Source organism: Accipiter gentilis, chromosome 9, assembly GCF_929443795.1.
Source record: "Accipiter gentilis chromosome 9, bAccGen1.1, whole genome shotgun sequence".
Lineage (NCBI taxonomy): Eukaryota > Metazoa > Chordata > Aves > Accipitriformes > Accipitridae > Astur > Astur gentilis.
Genome location: NC_064888.1, coordinates 15,975,870 through 15,995,115, shown reverse-complemented (window position 1 = coordinate 15,995,115; position 19,246 = coordinate 15,975,870). Strand labels below are relative to the sequence as shown.

Genomic DNA, 19,246 nt, shown 5'->3' with positions numbered 1-19,246 from the left:
ATATTAGGCTTATTAACAACTCATCATAAAATATTGATTGTCCTGGAAGTGTTTTATCAAGGGGAAGAGAAGTCGAGGGAGTTGTTTTTTAGCAGATTGGTGCTCGTCATACAAGGACGGTTTCTTGTTATTTTCTCCCTGGAAATCGGGCTGGATTTCCTGAGGAGGGGAGGAAAAAAACCAACCGAAACCCAAAACCCAACAAACCCGCCCTATTGTTAGCGCCGCGGGCCGCGCTCAGGGCGGGGGGGCGGCCTCTGCCGGCTCGGCCCGACCCGGCTCAGCCCCCCCGCCGGCGGGGCCCCCTCCCCGGCCCGGCCCGGCCCGGCGGCTTCCCCGGCAGAGCCCCGCTGGCGGGCGGGGACCCCCGGGAGAACCCCGCTCCTACCTGGGTGGCGGGAGCTCCGGGCTCTGAAAATAACAGCGGCCCCGAGGGGGGCGTCGGTGGCAATAAATGGGGGGGGGGGGGGGGGGGGCCTGGAGTGAAACCCGCGGAGCAGCGGGATGTCTCGGCGTTCCCGTGTGCTCCCCCTGCCCGCCCGGTAGTTCCTCCCATCCCCGTAAAAATTCTCCCGTGAAGGCGATGGAGACGGAGGCACCGCATGCTTGAGAGTATATTGGGTCCGGGGTGGTTTCCCCCTGTTTAATAATACAAAAATACAGACGGGAGGATAGATAATCTCCTGCTTTCGGTTGCCAGAGTGGAAGGGTTTCCGAGTGCCTGGTGTTCGGGAGGACTAAACCGAGAATCCCCGCCTTAAAATAGACTGTAAGACAATATTTGTATTTTAAGTCGTATCCAAGATTTTTAACTTTGCGTGATTTGGGGGGGAGGGGGGCTGCGGGGAGGTGGGAGAGAGGGAAAAGGGAGAGAGGGCGAAGGAAAGAACATCCCTGTAGGAGGCAGCTCCCTTTCAGATAGGAATCTGGGACAGATTTTGCCAGCAGCCACAAAGCATGGCCCTTTGGTAATAGAATAGCCAATGTAATTTGACACTTCAACTTGCTGTGCTCTCTGCTAGTTGATTCACTTACTCACCCACTAACATTGAGCTCCTTTTCACTGTCTGTGGGCAAGGAAAAAAAAAGGGGGGGGGGGGGGAGAAAGAGAAAGAAAGCGGGGGGGGAGAAGGAAGAAAGGGGGGGAATAAACAAAATTATATTTTTGAAAATACGCGAGTAGAGCTGCAAATCAGTTGGGGAGAGAGGATTTTGCCTGCCTTCTTCCTTATTATTTTGCTGCTGCAAGGCTGCTTTGCAATCCGTAGGTAAGTTTCGCGTCTATTTGCGCTCCCTGCTCGCACCTCCCCGTTCGCGGCCGGGCAGGGGTTGCGTCTCGGCGGAGCAGAAACAATGGAGCGGCCACGCTGGGGAAATAGGTGTACGGGGGGGGGGAAGGGGGGGGGGAGGGAGAAAAAGAAAAGAAAAAAAAAAGAAACCAACATATTTATTCTGCGAGGGGAGAAAATGTGCGGAGACTTCTTAAAGGGGCAGGCTGTCCCCGCCGAGGGCGCGGGGCGAGGGCGGGCGGGGAGCCGGGGAGCCGGGCCCGGCGGCGGGGAGGCGGCTCTGCCCGGGAAATGCCCTTCCCGGGCCGGCCGCGGGGCCGCGGGGGGACCCGGCCCGGGTCTTAACTTGCAGCAGCAGCCGCGACGCGAGGCGGGCGGGCGTCGGAGCCGCCGCAAAAAAACAAAGGGGGCTGCGGGGGCCGGGGCGGCGGCTGCCCCCGGCCGGGGCGAGCGCCGTCGGGGCGGGCTGGAGCCCCGCGGCGGGGCCGGGGCCGGGGCCGCGGCTCGGGGCGTGCGTGCCCGGCCGCCCGCCCGGCTGCGTGTGCGTGCCCGGCCGCGCGTGTGGGGCTGGGGAGACGCGTGGGGGAGCTTGCGCCTGTTTTCCGGGCTCCGGGAAGCTTGCCTGGGTGCAAATTCCTTGTGTCTGGGTTTTGGGAGCCAGTTGGGACCGGGGCCTCTCTCGCCAGGCAGGAGGAAGGAGCAGCCCCCCTCCCCCCGGTGCATCTGTCCAGGAAGCCGCCGGGGCGGAGGGGAGGGGGCGCGGGGGCAGAGGGCCGGGGGGGGGGGGGGGAGCCCGGCCCGGCCCGGCCGCCGCTCGCCGCCCGCCCGCCCGCCCGCCTTTGTGCGAGGGGAGCGGGGGAAGCGCTTCCAGGGGCGGCTGGCGGAGCTGCTCGCGGGGAGAGGGGGAATGGCAGTCAGTTAAAAGACACTTCAGGAATGTAAACATAAAAATAGGAGCCATCCAGCCACGCTTTTATTCCCCCCCCCCCCCCCCCGTGCCGCTCGGGATAGCGCTCCGAGCTGGCTCGCGAGCGGGGAAGGAGTAAGGCAGCCTAAGGCAGGGGGAGGAAGTTGTTACTATAATCGGGTTTTTAGGCTGTAAACTTTGTTTTGCACGTGTAAAGTTTAATTTCGGTGCTACCTCGGAGGCTGCGATTAGGGGCACGGGAGCGGGGAGGCGTCTCGGGTTTTCTGCTCCAAGTGCAACCCCCGTCACCATATTTATTAAAGGGGAAATGTGCCCGGCGGTGGAAGCGTGACCCCCGCATCGCGGCGAAACGGCTTTTGTCTGGGGTTGTCGGGGTCCCGCTAAACAGTTACGGCAGCTGCACAAATGATTACAAATTGCAGCCGTATAGGCGGTTTATTGAGACTGAAGCTAACTTAAGGAATAGCCCTGCGTTGCCGTCCGATTGTGCGCGGTGTATGTTTTTGTGCTTCGGTTAATAATCTGCAAACGGCTTAATGGCTCTGTAGAGCCAGAGGAATTGGTTTTCTCCATTTACTTCAGCAGGCCTGAGTGAAGCTGGTGTTCTGACTGCTTTTTTCAATGCATTGACATGAGAGAAGAGGATTTAACTTGGCAGCCTGAACAAATGCTCTATCAAAGGTTTCCTAAGAGACAGTAGGGGAGCGGGGGAGATGAATGACCTGGGGTAGTTTTAGGGTGCTACCTATGCAAGCTTTCTTTTAAATATGAAATGGCCATTTAGGACTCTGAATAAAACTGCGCGCATCAGAAAGGCGACAGGCTTATAAAATTTAAAAGGGCAAAAGCCCATTAATGCTGTGGCAAAGCTTTGGCTCCCAGCTCTGGTTGAGTAGTCCCGGCTGCCTTGAAGTGCCAAAGCTTTTAAGGAATCTTTAGCAACAGCTTCTCTCCAGCTGCAATATGGACCTTGGCCTTGCACACTGGAAGGTTAATGGTGCAGCCTCTCCTCCCCAGGCAGGGGAGCCAAGGCGAGGGCGGCGGGCCTAAGGGCACCAGGGGTAACCGAGAGGTGAAGCAAAACCGGGGGGGGGGGGGGGGGGGAAGAGAGCCTCTCGCTGGGATGTACGGCTAAAACCTCTTACTGGCGGGAACCTGTTCGGGTCGTGATACGGGGGCAGTAACGTGGCACAGTGGCGGAACTTGTAACTCAAAAGTATTACCAGCGCCAGCAGAAAAGTTTCACAGAGGAACAGAGCAAAACTAAACAGTGCTGACTGTCTTTGGGAGAAGGATTCCTCTAACAAACATAGTTGGTCTCGGATTCAAGCCCCCACTTCCTTCTCTGGATTGGGGGAAGTGTATGGTGGCATCAATCTTCTCTCGGCGGGGCCTGGTGCAGGTCTGTGAATGCCAGAAGACTCGCTCTGACCTTTTTCTGTTCAAGTTGAGGATGTTGAAACACCAGCCATCAAACAAAAGACACATTGAAAGCAAGATCTGCAGTGGAGCACGTGTGACTTTGAGGCTAGTTGAGTGCATTTGGTGACTGTTTTCCTCGGAGTTTGGGGGGGGGGGGGGGGAAGGAGAAAGAAAAGGCTGCTCGTTTTTAAAATGAGGCTATGGAAAACATGACTTGAAATCCTCTAAATATCACACAGTCAAGGACCTTTCTTCTTTTTAACTTTACTTTTTAAATGTTGTCTTAAAATGTCTTGATTTCTACTTTTTTTTACATGTGTATCTGTAACTGCCAAATTACAAGAAGAGTATTATTTTTCCCCATGGGTGCGAGGAGGACCAGGAATTTTGCAGAATCTCCCGCATGTAAAAAAAATAAAATACACTCTCCCAAAAGTGTCTTTAGGATTATGTTTTGAAACAATGAAAAATTTCTTTGAATTTAATTGTCAATTATGATTTTTATCTACTCAAGATAACACTACTTCAGAAGGTGGCTGATTTAAAGATTATTCTGTAAATTGTAATGTAAATTTACTTTGGGCTTTCAGAATTCAAAAAGAACGCCCTCAGGACCAGTCGATATAGGTATCTAACCTGCCAATGACATTCATGTCAACATGGACAGATGCTTTTATTGTTTACATTGTTTACAGTCCACAATACCTTAAATAAACGTTGATCATGATTAGAAACAATAATTGAGTCTGTGGCAAAGGATCAATGAAAACTTTGTTTCAGGAAAGAAGTGAGTTGCTCTGTATGTATACAGAGAGTGTTTTGTGCTGTCTGAGATGAAATAAAACTGCAATCTTAATGTGGCATACAATTCTGTTTTTGGAATATTTTAAGAAACCCACAAAAGATAATAGATCAGTTTCTGCAGCCTCTGAAAGATTTGTCCTGATCAGCAGCGGTTACAAGGGGTGGAAAGGAGAGGAGGCTGTGTAGCACGTTTCCATTCATAACTTTTCTTGGGAGTTGCTTGCCCTTTACCCCAGATCTTTTCCACTTTTATAGGCTCCAAAGGTCTTGCGTGGACAAAAAAAACCAAAATGAAACAAATCTCAAACCCTCAGGGATGGCAGTTACATCACTGATACTATAGTTGGAGACAATGTTGCTTGGTTTTTAGCAACTTGTCGTTTGTACTAGTAGCCTGGAAAGCCTGGTTTCTCTCCTGAAAAGGAAGAAAAAGAGATCCCAGAAGGGAAACAAAGTTGGAATTCCTTTTGCCTTCCACAATGTTGTTGATAGGCTTCAGGACAACAGGGATCTAGCCTTTTTCCAGTGGCACAGGAGATAACGTGACTGTGAGAAATGGATGTAGTGGCTGGCCAGGCGCTCGTGGTGCCTGCCGTGCTGCTGTAACAACGTGGGTGATCAAATGCTGCGGAGGGAGCGAGCTGGGATTGTTATGGCTTTACCTGGGAAGCCTGTTTGCCATAAATAAGTAGGACTGCAGTTAATGCCTGTGGTAACAAATTTGACCACTATGCAATTGACTGATTTGTTCACTCCTAGTTAGACCAATTTTTGTGAAATCCTATCCTGTATTACGGCGAAGCGGCAAGAGAATATTGCTGAAGAGTTTAGAGTTGGTTTATGCTTGTTCTTGTCAACTGACTGTTGTGGGATGAGGAAGACAAGCACTCTTTATCCATTTAGGTGTGTTTTATGGGAAAGCACAGTGAACAGTGCATCAATACAGATCACCAGAGATGGGCACTGATACACTCCTGCTCAGATATTGTATGTTTTCCTTTCACTGAATTTAGGGGTATGCAAGCTTTCCTACTGATGATAGGCTGAGGCTGTCAGTGGTATTAGAAATCATTTCTGCTTTAAAGCGGTGTCTTTGGCTTAAAAACAAAAGGTTTTAAATTGAAATGTTGCTTTGTCATATTGATTTATTTTTTCCCCCACTTCTTTTTCTAAAAGCAAAAACTTCTTATGTAGCAATTTTCAATTTCTTTATTTCCATTGGGTTTCACATAATCATTAGCATTCAGCTTGATTAATGTTAGAATATTTTAAACGCGATTCAGGCTGCAAGAGAAATGTCCAGGCATTGGGTTGTAATGGATCTCCACAGCTCGACTGTTGGAGGCAGTAGTGTATTATGAGAGTAGGAGATGGTCTTACACTTGTTACGTGTTATTTTTGGTTCTAATAGTTTAAGATACGCTGAAGTTTACGTTGCCTGCAAAGGTGAGGTTTGCCAGCTTCAGTAATAGTGCCTCTACCCTTCCCTTTATGGAGCAGGGCAAATTTGTGTGGATATTATGTATCTAGTAGAAAAAATAAAGTTGTTCTTAGGCAGACAAAATCACTTTCCATCTAATTTCTTCTTTAAGTGTCAACAGGAGTCGAGTTACTCCACAGGGGATGACTCATTCTTAAGAGAACCTGCCTTTCTGAAGGCCCACATAGGTGATTGTTTGATCCGGGCCACCTATAGTTTTTCAGTTGCTTATACTTTTCAGACCTGTAGCAGAGGATAGAAGTAATTTGTACTCCTCTATTGAATCCTGGAACAGCCAAGCGCCATCCCTTCCAATGGGGAAGGGGTGACGGTTCGCACTTGTTTAAAAAAGATTTAGGATCTAATGAAATATCTAAGCTCAAAAAGAGCCTTCAGTCCTTTCCACAGATAACTCAATAAATCGAGCTGTTTTGTGTTTTGTCTAGTGTATTAATATTGAGGTAGTCGCATACAGGCTATCACGTTAACATTCCATTAAGATAAATGTGGGAAGCGTATCCCTTGGTTGGTAATCCTGCGTTTGTTTTGACTCTACAGAGCAGCTTTGAATTGATTCCCAAAGCGAAGCAGGAAGGCTATTGGCTCAACACGGCAGGGAGGGAGGAAAAGAAATCGCTCAAAAGCCATTAATATGCATGATGCTACAAACCTGTGGAAATTTCATAAAACTGTTGATTTGGATTGCCTCTACTGCTCATTGTTTGTCTTCATAAGGAGTTTGTTATTTGATTATTTTTTTTTTATTTACTTCTCTTATTTTGTTTTTACTGACTTAATATTTATATATCAGTAGATGGTGGAGAGCTGATCTATAAAACTGATGTCCTCATGCTAAGACATCCTTCTTCAGTCCTGTGAAACCTACCCAGGCGATCCTCGGGCTGCCTGATCCATAGGTAGTGGTGTTGTCCTCTCCCTGCAGAGCCATATTCCAGTTTCTTGGTAGTCAGTATTGGCTGTGAGCACAGAGGGACTGTGGTTGCTGTAAGCCTTTTTTTGCTGGAGAAAAGCAGCACTGCTGTGGGTCTGACTTCAGAAAGGGGAACAACTCCAGCCTGTAGATGATACATATGTGTCGTCAAAGATAGCATGAGAATGAAAGCCACAGACTTTGTGCATCTGATAGCGTCATGCAAAACCAGGATGGGAACTGTTTGTTGTCTTTATTTGGTCATCTTCAAATCTTTCTTGGCTCTTTCAGTTGGCTCTGATGTTCTCAACTCTGTCTGGTAACTGGTACACTCTTCTGGTGACTTATTTCAGTAGTCAGCTTGGTTAGGATAGTGTTAACTAGAGAATACTAATTGCTTGATCTGGTGTACAAATGTGGATAAACTCTGCCCCGTTTGTATCGCAGCTCTTTTTACCTGTGAAATATTTGCCATCTTTGCTGATTAGGTAAAAACATGCATGTTTGAGGAGTAAGAGAAAAAGCAGTGTGTCGACAACAAGTTTGTGTTGTCTTTTTGGGTTTGGGTTTTGTTGTTGCTGGGTTTTTTTTATTCCTTTGAGACTTCAGGGCTGCCATGACTGACCAACTTGGCAAAGCGAATTGTATCCATCTCGGAGGTTTCTAGATAGTCTCATAACTAATCAGAAGGGTTTATTTATTGGGGCTGCAGTGTCATAGATACATGGCAGAATAGTAGGGGCTTCAATTGGCTATTTAGTAGCAAAAATGGTTCCCTTGATGAGTATCTGCTTGTTTATTGGCTGTATTCCTCATTCCTTCTGAGAACAGCAGAGCCTTTTAGGCTGCCCTGAAATACACACCTCCTGCATCTCCATCAGTACATTCTGAAGTGCAGGTTTCTCTTCCTCTCTTGTTTTTGAACACCCATTCCAAGAACACATGAACTGATGAAATATAGGCTTACTGTGTAAATGAGGGCATCACGGGATGGGGGAGCAGTGCAAGGCAATGCCGACTTACTGCTGGGCAGCTGGTGCCTGAAAAGGTTTGAAATTGGACTTCCCTGGAAACTGCTTGGTCTCAGGCCAACGCTGAGAAGGGGGATTTCCCCTAGTCTGGTCATGATTTCTACCTCGCCAAAGGTAGAAATTGTCTTAAGCTTGTAAGGTGTTTTTACAACTTTTCTTTTGCTTATCACCGCAGCAGAGACCGTTCCCCTATGTTGTTCTCTGGGGCATGGTTGTTGTCCAACATCCACCCGGTAGATGGGCATCCTCCAGCTCAAAGGTTACCATCTGCTTTTGGTTATTTTAGAGGTGTGAGAGTGTGACGGGGAGGTGGGGAAAGAGTTGAGTGACGGTGAGGAAATGCTCGTGTCTTCAGTTGCAGGACCCCCACGCCTCCAACTACAGCCACTTTCTCAAGGAGGCAAGAGGAACTCGCCAACCTGCTGTCCTGCTGCCCCTGTGCCCAGTTTGAGCGGTACTGCTGTTCGTGCAGCCAGAAGATGGGATGCCCCCATAGATGGTTTGAAAATAAGAAATACCTTACATATCATGGCTTTAACATAAACCTTAGTCTTCCTTAGCACTGCACATATTTCTAAGATTTTGGCTGTTGTAAATGACAAAAAAGCCTTATAAACAGGAAAACTTTCTTGGAGAACGTTTTTGCTTAAAATACATTGTAAAAATACAAGTTCCTGCAGCTAGAATAGTTTGACAAAAAGCACTGTCACTTTTTCATTTTAAAACTATAATGTATTCATAGGTCAACGGAAGACCCATTTGGTTATGTCCCTTCCCCCCCAAAAAAAAAGCAGGAGAAAAGCTTTAAAAAGCAGTTTTAGAGGCTTTGTTGACATTGAATTCTCAGAAGAGCAGTTTGTTTATATATCTATCTATATACGAAAGAGAGAAGGGTTTATTATCCTGCAGGTTTGCAGGGGGGGAAGAAGAATGATGTGGCTGTCAGGCAGTCTACCCAATCTTTTGGTGTCCTTCTTGTAAATTCTGTGTTTAATGCTCTTATAACCCTTTTCCCAGCAGTGGGATCACAGAAGTTAAGTTGTTTACAGCTGGTGTGTAGCTTATGTTGGCCTCCCGTACAGCAACCCAATGCTTCCCCCAAGCCTTTTCAAAGAAAGCTTTTCTTCCCTCTTACACTTAGCACAGGTTGATGCACTTTACATTTGATTAAACAATTTTTTTTAAAGACTGGAATGCTTGTGCTAAAAAGACTCTAGGCCAGTGAACTCTTGTCCTGCACATGCTCTTGGGATCCTGACTATCTGCATGTTCAGTTCGCTGTTCTTCGGGTGCTTTACAAAACCATGAAGTCCCACCTTGCCACTGAGATACAGGTACTCTCTCTCTATTTCACAGAAAATGAAGATGCTACGTTGCAGTGGGCACATATGTGCAAATGTGGGTAGCAATTCTGTGACTGAAAACGTGGACTCAGTGTGTGTTGCGTTAGCAGGGCTGTTGCTCTACAAAGTAGCGTTCAACTTCATCCCATTCACAGATCCCTTCTTTCTTGTTTCTGAGAGATCTACTCTGATAGGTCTCACCTGGCGAGACTTAAAGCAGGTATCAGTCCTTCTTTAAGAAATTTGTTTCAGGAACCATACTTCAGTCCTTTCCTGTCCTCCTCTCAAGTATGAGATTTCTCCCAGAATTTACATCACTGTTTTAAAAAGTATTGGGTTCCAGTCCAGCTGGAGTTTGATACCATTCGACATGGGAGCCTACTAGCTTTCCAACTGAATGCATAGCTTTGGCTTTTGGCACTGTAAAACTCTGACATCTCGCACATTAAAATCATAACAGTATTATGTAAGGAGAAGTTATTTTGGGTCACTAGCGGAGCCTTCTAAGACTTGGTTAAAGCACCCTTGTGAGTTAGAACACTTGGGCTCACGTCCTCTTCCTGCAGCTTTTTGACGGTGTAAGCGTGCGGGTGGTGTGTCCTTTCCCGGTCATCTACCCTCGATGTTGCTCAGGCTGCGGCGATGGCTCCGAACCTGCTTCTGCCGCTGCAGTTCACGCCGCTGTGGGGACCCCTCGGGGAAGGCTCAGCCTTGCTCAGCACTGGCTTTCACCCCCCCAGCTGCTTTGGGGTGGGCCTGGAAGGATTTTCTGAGGGGCTCTCTGACCCAGCTGCTCTGGGCTCTGTGTCAGCTCCTGTGGCAGCGGGGGGACAGGAGTTGCGTGGGCAGGTGGATACCCAGAAGGGCTTCAAAACCTGAGTAAAAAAAGTCCCACCTCTGCAGCGGGTACCTGCTTGTTTACGTGTAACTCGGGAGTCGCTGTTTCAGTTGGCCTTGTTATTCTTTACCAAAGGACAAGTAAAACTATGACAGCAGCTGCTGGTGACCTGCAAGCGATAGAGTGCAGAATAAATCCGGGGCAACCTTTGAAACGTTTGTTAATAACAAATACTTAATCCTGGTGTTTAACAAAGATATAGCTTATACAAGAAGGGTGGCGTACTCGGACTTGTCTGAGTGGTATAAATACTTCCCTTCGAGACCAAACCTTGCATACTGTGTGATCCTCGGGTATGAATTACAAATAAAGGGAAGGCCGTTCAGCCCTTGTTTGTACCTTGGAAGGAATCGGCAACGGGACACAAGATAAATATTTTAAAACACTCGCATGAAATTGCCCTGTCCTCCGACGTCTGTGCGGCAGGGAGCATGGAGGCGATAGGGACCGCGGCCGGTGGCACTGACTGGAGCAGTGCCAGTTGAGAGAGCAGAAAGGCCCCCCCCAGGTGCAGACCAGATGGTGCTCAGCGCGGCACAGGCTTGGGCGAAGCGGCGGCTCTTTCTGCAAAGGCTTTGCGAAGGACAGTGCTGTGGATGGCTAGCAGTTCGGGCCCTTTTTGACTAAAATGGGTCCTGAAAATATTTGCAATCACTTTTATTCTACCTGTATTCGCGGCAGATTGTTGTTTGTAAAGTAATCGGTTGGGAGGTGCGGGGTCTGCAGGGCAGTGGAGGAGGTGGTGGCTGGAGGGCTCAGAGCCTGGGTTTGAGGAACTGGATGGGGGGAGCAGATGGGCACCTTAAGTTCAGGACTCTGCTTGTCTTATCCTTACACAAAATATCAAGGTCATTTTGTGTCTAAATAAATAATAAAAAAAAAGTGTTAAATTTAGGATTTGTCTGAAGTTTCTTTGTTAAGTAATTGATACGTTGAACATCCATTTTGAAGAGTTTGGCATGTTTCCTCTTAGCTAACCCAGAGCATAACCGCTCCCACCGAGCGGCGGTTAGTACGCTGGTTTAGTGCACTAGTTCGTAACCTTTGGATATCAGGCTTCAGCACTACGCTTGGCTGTGGTGGGTCCTCACAAGCCCTACGTGGCACTGGGCTGGTACCCCTCATACAGCTCTCGCATCTGTTTGCCCTATAGCTGGGAGCACTAGACGCACGCAGGTAAACATATTAAGCTGAAATGAGGAGTCAAGTAGACGATAGTCAGGCTGCTATTGTGTGGTGCCCAGGCTCTGCCATGGTGACTGAGATGGGGTGATAGTTTCCTTATTGGCCGCCATCTGTCTGCTCCTCGCTGGCGCCTCTTGGCTGGCGCTTGGCCTTCGGGAGCGGGGGCCAGCGCAGCACCCAGCGCTGGGAGTCTCGGGAGAGGAAGGAGGAGGGGAGGATGCCTAGTAGGTTTCTGGTCACAGCTGCATGATAGTTGTGTCATTAGATTTGTTTAATCACTTTAAAAAATAAAAATTCTGAGACGGCGTTTTCACTTTATTCTAAAAGGTTTTGCATCCTAAATGCATGTATAAATTATTTATTCAATGCATGAACTTTTTGCAAAACCTTTTGTGAAAGAAAGTCTTGTACCAGTGCCTATTTTTAGAATATTAGTGTTTTGAAAATTTCAGCGAAACTTCTAATGTTTCTGGGAGTTTTATGGTGTCATATGATTTGAAATTCAGATTTAAAACTTTGAATTTGGTCACCCAAAAAGAAACAGCATGTCAGTGTAGAGTCTTAGTCCTTTGTCTGAAATTGCAGCTATGGCCCTAAATGCCGCCTCCTCAGTAAAGAGAAATGTAAATCAAAAATACTTGTAATGTTGCCAGCATCTTGTCCTAGCAATATCCCAGCATATTAAATCATAAAATGAAGAAATATAATACATATCTCCTGTCATATGAAAAATATACTTTTAAGTATATCTTTGTTCTATTCACACTACTAAGTGTTCATGAATTTATGCTTTATTTTGCTGTAGGAATTGGTAGCCAACTTTACCTGGTAAACTGTTTATAGAAGAAACAAAAGATTGGGGAGTCAAGCTCCCCTTTTCACTATTACACCCGATTTAAGGATAAATTGTAGGAAATGAAAGATGAATGCACATACGTTAGCCTCTCTTAAAGATTGCCTGGCTTCTTTATTTAATAAGGATAAACCCCCCCAAAAGAAACACCAAAGAGGCAGGACTTCTCTGGCGGTTGATCTATTTGTGGTTTTAATGTAGAATATTTTTAGCCTGAGATACAAAAATACATACTTTTTTATCCAAAGAGACTGTTGTTTTCATTTATTTTAAAACCCTGGATGGGAAACAAGATGTTAGACCTATTATAATGCAACCTGGTAATTAACATACGTTGGCCTGTCTCTGCCAAGGATTTCTTATGAGTAATGCAAGTCACACAAGTAGAGGAGTCGCGTTGTTTGTCAGTGAAGAACCATACATGTACGCATGGGTGATCAGATCCTAAAAAGATCATCCAGGGATAGGATGTGAGTCTGTGTTTGAATCTAAGAGCAATTATAGTTTGAATGTCCTCTCAGCTGTGTTAGGTTTTCAAAAAAGAAAAAAGCCTCCTCCCCCTATTGCCAGTAAAATATTTTCTTGTCCAGCATTAAGAAAAATGAGATAATGATTAATGGACAAGTTTCAAGGTGTTGGTTGTATGGGATTTTTGTGTGTGGTGGTTGTGGGTTTTTTTTGTTTGTTTGTTTTGTTGGGGTTGGGGGGGGGGGGTGATTTTTATTTTTATTTTTATTTTTAATGTTTTTTTAAATGCCCCATTTCCTGAGTGATGAGTGAGGAATCTCAGGGATGCTTTCAACAGTAAGGATCCTCTGTCTCTGATTTTCAGAGACATCTGTGCATTGCAGTCACATCAGGTGAGTGCCAGGTAGTTGGATCTAACTTTACCATTTGGATGGACCTTTCACAGCAGAGGAGTGGAGTGACTTCGTTAAAATGTTTTCTCTGTGATCAAAGCTAATATATGTAAAGCACGTACTGTGTGTGCTCTTTATAGTTATGTTACTTCCACCCAAATATACACATTCTGCAGTTACATTTAGGAAGGGGTTCAGGGGGTAGAGTAAAAGCTGAAATAAAAAAACTAATTTGAAAAGAGTATAAAAACAGAGGTGAATTCAGCTTTTGCATGGTGGATTTTTTTTTATTTTTTTTTCCTAACGAAGTGTGTATGACCACTTCAGACCTATTTTCCTAATAGATGTTATGGAAAGACAAATGGTATATTGTGGATTTAAATGACTGACGTGCATCCTCAGTATAGCCTGAAGGTCATATATTCTTGAACTCTGAAATGTGCTCCAATTAGTGTTCTATTTAAAAGCAGATTTTATTTTTTAACCTCAAAGCAGGCTGTTGCACACCAACTAATGGTTTAATGTGGGCTCACAATTAGTGACTGCTCACTTCTGTGCACTTCTCTCAATGTGACCCCATCATATTGGTTGAAGAGAGTGGAACATGGAGAGATAATAGGATTAATCAATATCTGTATACATTGCAAGTTTTAACAGCTTCCAAACACCAGAGGTTCTTTGGTACTTTATCACAATAGAGTAAAATGCATCATTGTTTTTTCCACTTAGAGAGTTATGTGTTTAATTTGTAGTTTGTATTTTGACACTATCTGTTCAGCTACAAATAAAGCTGAACTATGACAGTGATGGCCTTCAGGCTACCTTTTGACTGTAAATTCACAATTGTTGTTTTTGCCTTGAGTGGCATTTTCAAGCGGTGCACTGTGGATGGTGTTGAAGAAAAGAACTTAAAATACAGAAAGCGAGTTTCGGTGCTTAGAGTACTGATTAGACTGATTTAAGACTGCCAGCCCAAAAATATTTGGCCACCAGAAGCCAGGCCTATAGAACAATTTTAAATAACACTAAACTTGCATTCTTTTGCAAGATCTGCCTTTTAGGGTCTTGTTTAGGGTTCATATTTTCAAGTTTCATTCTGAATCACGAGCACTAGAAACTCATTAAACAAACAGAGATGCTGTTATAATCAGTTGACTTAAGGAGTTGGAGCTTTAGAATACACATGAAGGTAGTATTAGGCTTAGCTCCACGACTCCTTTTTTACTTTCTGTTGTGCTTTCATGCCGTGTTTGGTGGTGGTAGGTCCAGTTCCCACCCAGAGGCTGTTAGCCACCCTCCCTCAAAGCAGGGTGGTACAGTTGGTTATCATGCTTAGTAACAGTGCTTGCTTGTTTTACAAATCATCGAGCATCTTTGGCTCCTTAAAAAGTTAAGGAGGGACTGCAGTGGGTCAGAACTTTTTGATTTGCAAATTTTTAATGTCTAGAAAACACAATGAGATGTTTTAAAAGTGGAGTTGCTGGATGTAAAATCTGCTTCCCCTTCCACTACTGTTATTCTAAAATGGGCAGATTCAGCAGATTTTTAGGAGATGTTGGAAAGCCTGGCTAGTCTAAGGGGAAGATAGCTGGCTAGGAAAAATATGTGGTGAGAAAGGTGTAGCTGGATTTACCACCTTACTGACATCTTGCCCATAGAAGTGAAATTGCTGAATTTGTGTTAATATATCTATTGTGCATTCAAATACCTGTCAGAAGGATTTGTGACCTATGGGTACTATTTTTATCTTCATTTACAAATCAGCAGGTGTTCGCAGGCCTGTTGGACATCCATCCTTTTGAGGCATTTATGAGCAAACATTTCTGGCTGTCATAATTTTGGTTGGTCAAGTCCACATTAATTGCTGCGCTCTGTGCAGTTGTTCTAACATTTAAATACTGCCTGCAAGTAGGTTTGATTAAAATTGCATCTCTAGGTGCACGCTAAATACCTTTGATACCTCACCTACAAACAACTGTAGAATTGTTGGTGAGAATGACAGCTGCAGGCAATAAACGAGGACAGTAATAGAAGTCTCAGTGCTGGAGAGAGCATCATAAATCATGAGGCGAGAGCAGTGTGTGTGCGTTGACAAATCAGTGAGCAGCTGCAAACAGCATTTTCCAGGTAAGAATTATTGCACTTGCTCCTGATAACTGCTCAGAAACCATCTCTTCCTTGTATGTGGGCGACTTCGCCCCTGCACGGGTAGTCATGGTGGTGTAAGCCTTTGAGCTCTAATATTTTGACTAGGAATGGTAAGCGTTTTGCGTGGTGTAAGATACTGTTGTATGCTGGACCTTGGTTTTTATCCAAGGTGTATTCAAGTGCAAGTTTCCTCCTTCTGGGAGGAAAATCCGCATGCTTTTGCAGCTGATGAGTTATTTAGTTTTCTCAGAGACTTTGGAGAAGTGTTCTTGACAGGTGGAGGGAAGGGGATGTATTTGGCTGGTTTTAAACTAGCTTGCTTTGTTCGCCCTTTCGGGGGGGGTGGGGGGTGGAAGGAGGTGCATATGCCTCTTTAATAACTAACTAACCAAATAAATAAATAAATAAATAACCTGGAATGATGCCCTTTAAGTAAAGGAGATGACAATCTAGTCACGCAGAAAACAATCTTACTCTTCTACTGTGAGAGAAATGAAAACTATTTTAACGAAATAATGATAGGAAACAGATGGCAAAGAGCTAGCAACTGAAATATTTTTTGAACACTAAAAAATAAGTGTCAAACACATGTCCTGTACAGTAATTATAGCTAAAAGCATAACATGACAGAATATGTTTTAAAATGTTGAAGTCCTATATATATATAATTCAACCTTAATTTATTGGGTTTTGGTTAATTGACTTTAATCTTGATAAATTAAAGGCTTAGAAGTTTTGACGACCAGAAGTTACTGCCACTTTCCTTAGGCAAGCGAGCGTGAGACCAATGCCACGCTCCAGAAAGCTACTGCAGTTGGCAGGCATTTATAGCTTTAATATGCAATCTTGGAAGGCTACCTGTTTGAATTCATATGCTTTCAGATTGTTTGGGACAGGAGAAAAGTTGCTGACACACATGAGCTTGTTAGAATTGCAGTGTGAGCAAGGCAGCCCCAGCTATGGGGAGCTGGGTGGCTGGTGGAGGTGCGAGGCTCCACCTCGCTCTCTGCCTTGGGGAGCACACAGGTTTAAAATGCAGTGGTCTTGTGTACACCAGGAGATGTAACAAGCACTGCCACTTCTGCAGCTGTAGATGTGATGGCAGTGAAGTGTGCCTGGCAGTGGTATCCCATCCCAGCTGTAAAAGCTGTACTTGAATATCTACAAGGAGTTGAGACGATGCTTTCAGTTTTGCTATACTATGCTTATGGTTAGACTGCAGTTGTCTTCCTCTGGTACATTAAACTGTTTACTTAAATCATACAAATAAAACATTCCTAAGAAATGGTCCTTTAAACAGAATTATTTAAATATGGATTAATTGTGGGTCCCAATTTACATATACACCGCCACTGGGCAGCAGGATCAGGTCACTGATTGAGAGAAGGCTCTTGGTTTTTTAGGATGTTTTTAGTTTTCTTTTGTGTGGCTGGATTTGTTTGTTTGTTTGTTTGTTTTCTTGTTAAGGTTCGTTTTCAGCTGAGTTAGCTATGACTTGTACCATTGTCTGTGTGACCGCCTGGTCTCTGTATCGATGAAAGGCACTGTTGGGAACACCCCAGCTAGGCTGGTGGGAGGGCCAGGACCTCCCCTTGGGCTCAGCTCAACAGGCTTCAGGCTGTCACACTTCCCCCAGGGTCTCCAGCCACCTTGCAGTTCCTCCGAACAACAGTGAGCATTTGCATGCATCTCACAACAGTACACCAGCCTGGTTTTCCAGGAATGCTCTTTTTTTTTTTTTCTTCTACAGAATATTCTTCTGAAGTTGACAAGTGTCCGAGAGAAGTTATTTTTATGTGTTTTTATGTAACATACATAATGTGTTCAAACACACGTTTGTGTGCATTTTTGTCTAAGTCCTGTTGAACAGAACACCTCTTTCCAGCCTCACTTGATTTAATACTGAAATTGCTGAAGGGTACCATTCATCAGCTGGTGGCATGGTGATTTTTAGAAAATAAGCTGGAGTACATGCAACTGCTCAAGCTTTGCTGCTAGCAGCACGGGGCTTTGACTGTGTTGTCCCTGGTGTGGCCTTGGTCCTGCCCTTTCCCAATCACCTCTGCTGACAGGAGCTGCAGAGGGAAGGTGTGTGGGTGTGCTGGGTCCCATCTGTGCCACTTGGCTCTTCTTTAGGAAGATGGTGAGAACTTGCATGTTTCGGAGATGGTGCTGGCCATGGCACCGGCACGGGGTTGATGGGCACCGGGAAAGGTAGGGCAACACAAGAGCAAGGGGCCATCACTACGCCAGGGTGGGTAGCTTGAATATGGGGCAGCATCTCTTACGGTTTTCCTCATTCACTTCTCCTGGCCAGGAATAGAAAATACTATTAATACTGTGGGAGCTGTACCATGATGCCCAGTATAAACATGCTAGTCTGTGAGAAAGATGGACAATCCCTGTTTCCATCCTCAGGCTGTGGTTTCACACTGTCAGGACTACTTAAGCCTCTCGGTTCCCGGCTGCGTGTTATTCCCACCCTTATGCTGCGTTAGTATCAATGTTTGTGCAGGTGCACAATAAATCAGACTGGTGAACTGGTGAAGATGAAAACAAAACCCCCTTTTGTGTCTCTGTATAGGTTCTTCCTTCTTGCCCCCAGCCCCTTGGATCAGTTCCCCACTCTGCTTCCCTGTGCGGCCACACAAATCACCATGCAAGTACTATGTGGGTAGCAGCAGACTGGAAAGCTGAGCTGTGCGGCAGGTGTGGAGGTGGGAAGGAGTACTTTAACTGGCACTCCTGCCTAGCAGAGTCAGATGGATCTACAGCCTCACAATTAGCAGAAAATAATAAACCCAGCTCGTAAATAGATTGGATCAAGTGATTAAAACCACAATATTTTGATTTGCATAAACTCGTTTTCCTATTAGTACCAGAGCATCTGTTGCTGGGGGCAGGTAGATTCTCGCTAAATTAAAACATAAATTGCATGTAACCTTCCCTACATCGGACACCACTTGTCATCTGTTAGTACAGCCCCTGGAACTGGTCAGGAGTCCTGAAAACAAGAACCAAACAAAGAGAGCTCTGCAGGACTGTGCCCCTGCCTGGCTCCAGCTGGTTCCTGCCTAAAGCCCTTCATCGAATGTATGAGCTTGGGAGGCTGGAGGCTTCTGCCATCTCCGGCAGTGCAACCGGGAGAAGTGAAGTGATGCTGGAAGGGCTCAGGCTCCAGCTGTATTGTTGGTCTGCAGCTGAGGGCACCGGGGAAGCGTGGCAGGGCCAGGGCTACCCACCACAGAGAGCAGTCCTCCAGCAGCTTTGTGCCTCCCCATGCCAGGCCAGGCTGTGTAGGAGCATCCTCGTTTTGGTGCTGCCTGGTGCTCTCCTGGGGTTGGGATAGGTAGTTTGGGATCGCTGGAGAATGCGAGCCTTCTGACGCTCCCTTGTACCTCCTGCGAGGTGGGAGGTAGTGTGTGAGCTGGCACTGAAACCAGCTGTGGTCCGACTCATTGGTTAGTTTCTCCAGTTCAGACAAAGTCCCCCACACCATGTGGCTCTTAGAAATGTTTGCAAAGGTGGATCTGGTTTCCGCAGACTGGAAGCCCTGTTGTGGATCTTACGGGATCTTACGTTGGGGGTTTTTTGTTGTTTGGGGGGGGGGGGGGGGGGGGGGAGTGGTTTTTTCTTTGGACAAACTGTGTTTCAAGTGAAATGGGTTATTTCCTTTTCTGTCAACCCGGGTCATGAGAAATTTACACTGTACGATCTGGCAGGAGGTGGCACTAAGCTTGAAGCCCATCCTCCCCTATGGTTGGTGTGGCTAGAGTATACCTCTAGCACGCCCATCGGTGGCGGAAAAAGCCTCAACGTATTGTCACAAAGTGCACGGTGAGATTGAAGACTAAAACCTGGAAGGGGGAGCCAGTCTCCCATTTGCAGCGCTGAAGTATTCCCGCTAGCATCTGCTCTTCCCACCCTTCCTGCGGGTGGTGGGTGACCTCCTCTTGGTGCCCGCGCGGGGCAGGCGGTCCAGCGCAGGCGGCTCCTTTCCGGGAGCCGCGGCCTCTGCCGAGGCCAGCTGGCAGCAGCCCCTGGCTCTGTGCCTCTCCCGCTCCCTGCTCAATT

General features: G+C 46.2%; 1 protein-coding gene across 2 annotated transcripts in view; it reads left to right on the top strand.

Annotated features, from left to right (window-relative positions):
* The first annotated feature begins 848 nt into the window (after positions 1-848).
* ZMIZ1 (zinc finger MIZ-type containing 1) overlaps positions 849-19,246 on the top strand; it is a 362,912-nt gene continuing 344,514 nt past the window's right edge. The window contains exon 1 of one of the 2 annotated variants that reach the window (XM_049809830.1): positions 849-1,268. The gene's annotated coding sequence lies outside the window, so the exon portion shown is untranslated. The remainder of the gene's footprint in view (positions 1,269-19,246) is intronic. The other variant, XM_049809846.1, reaches the window with a different exon arrangement.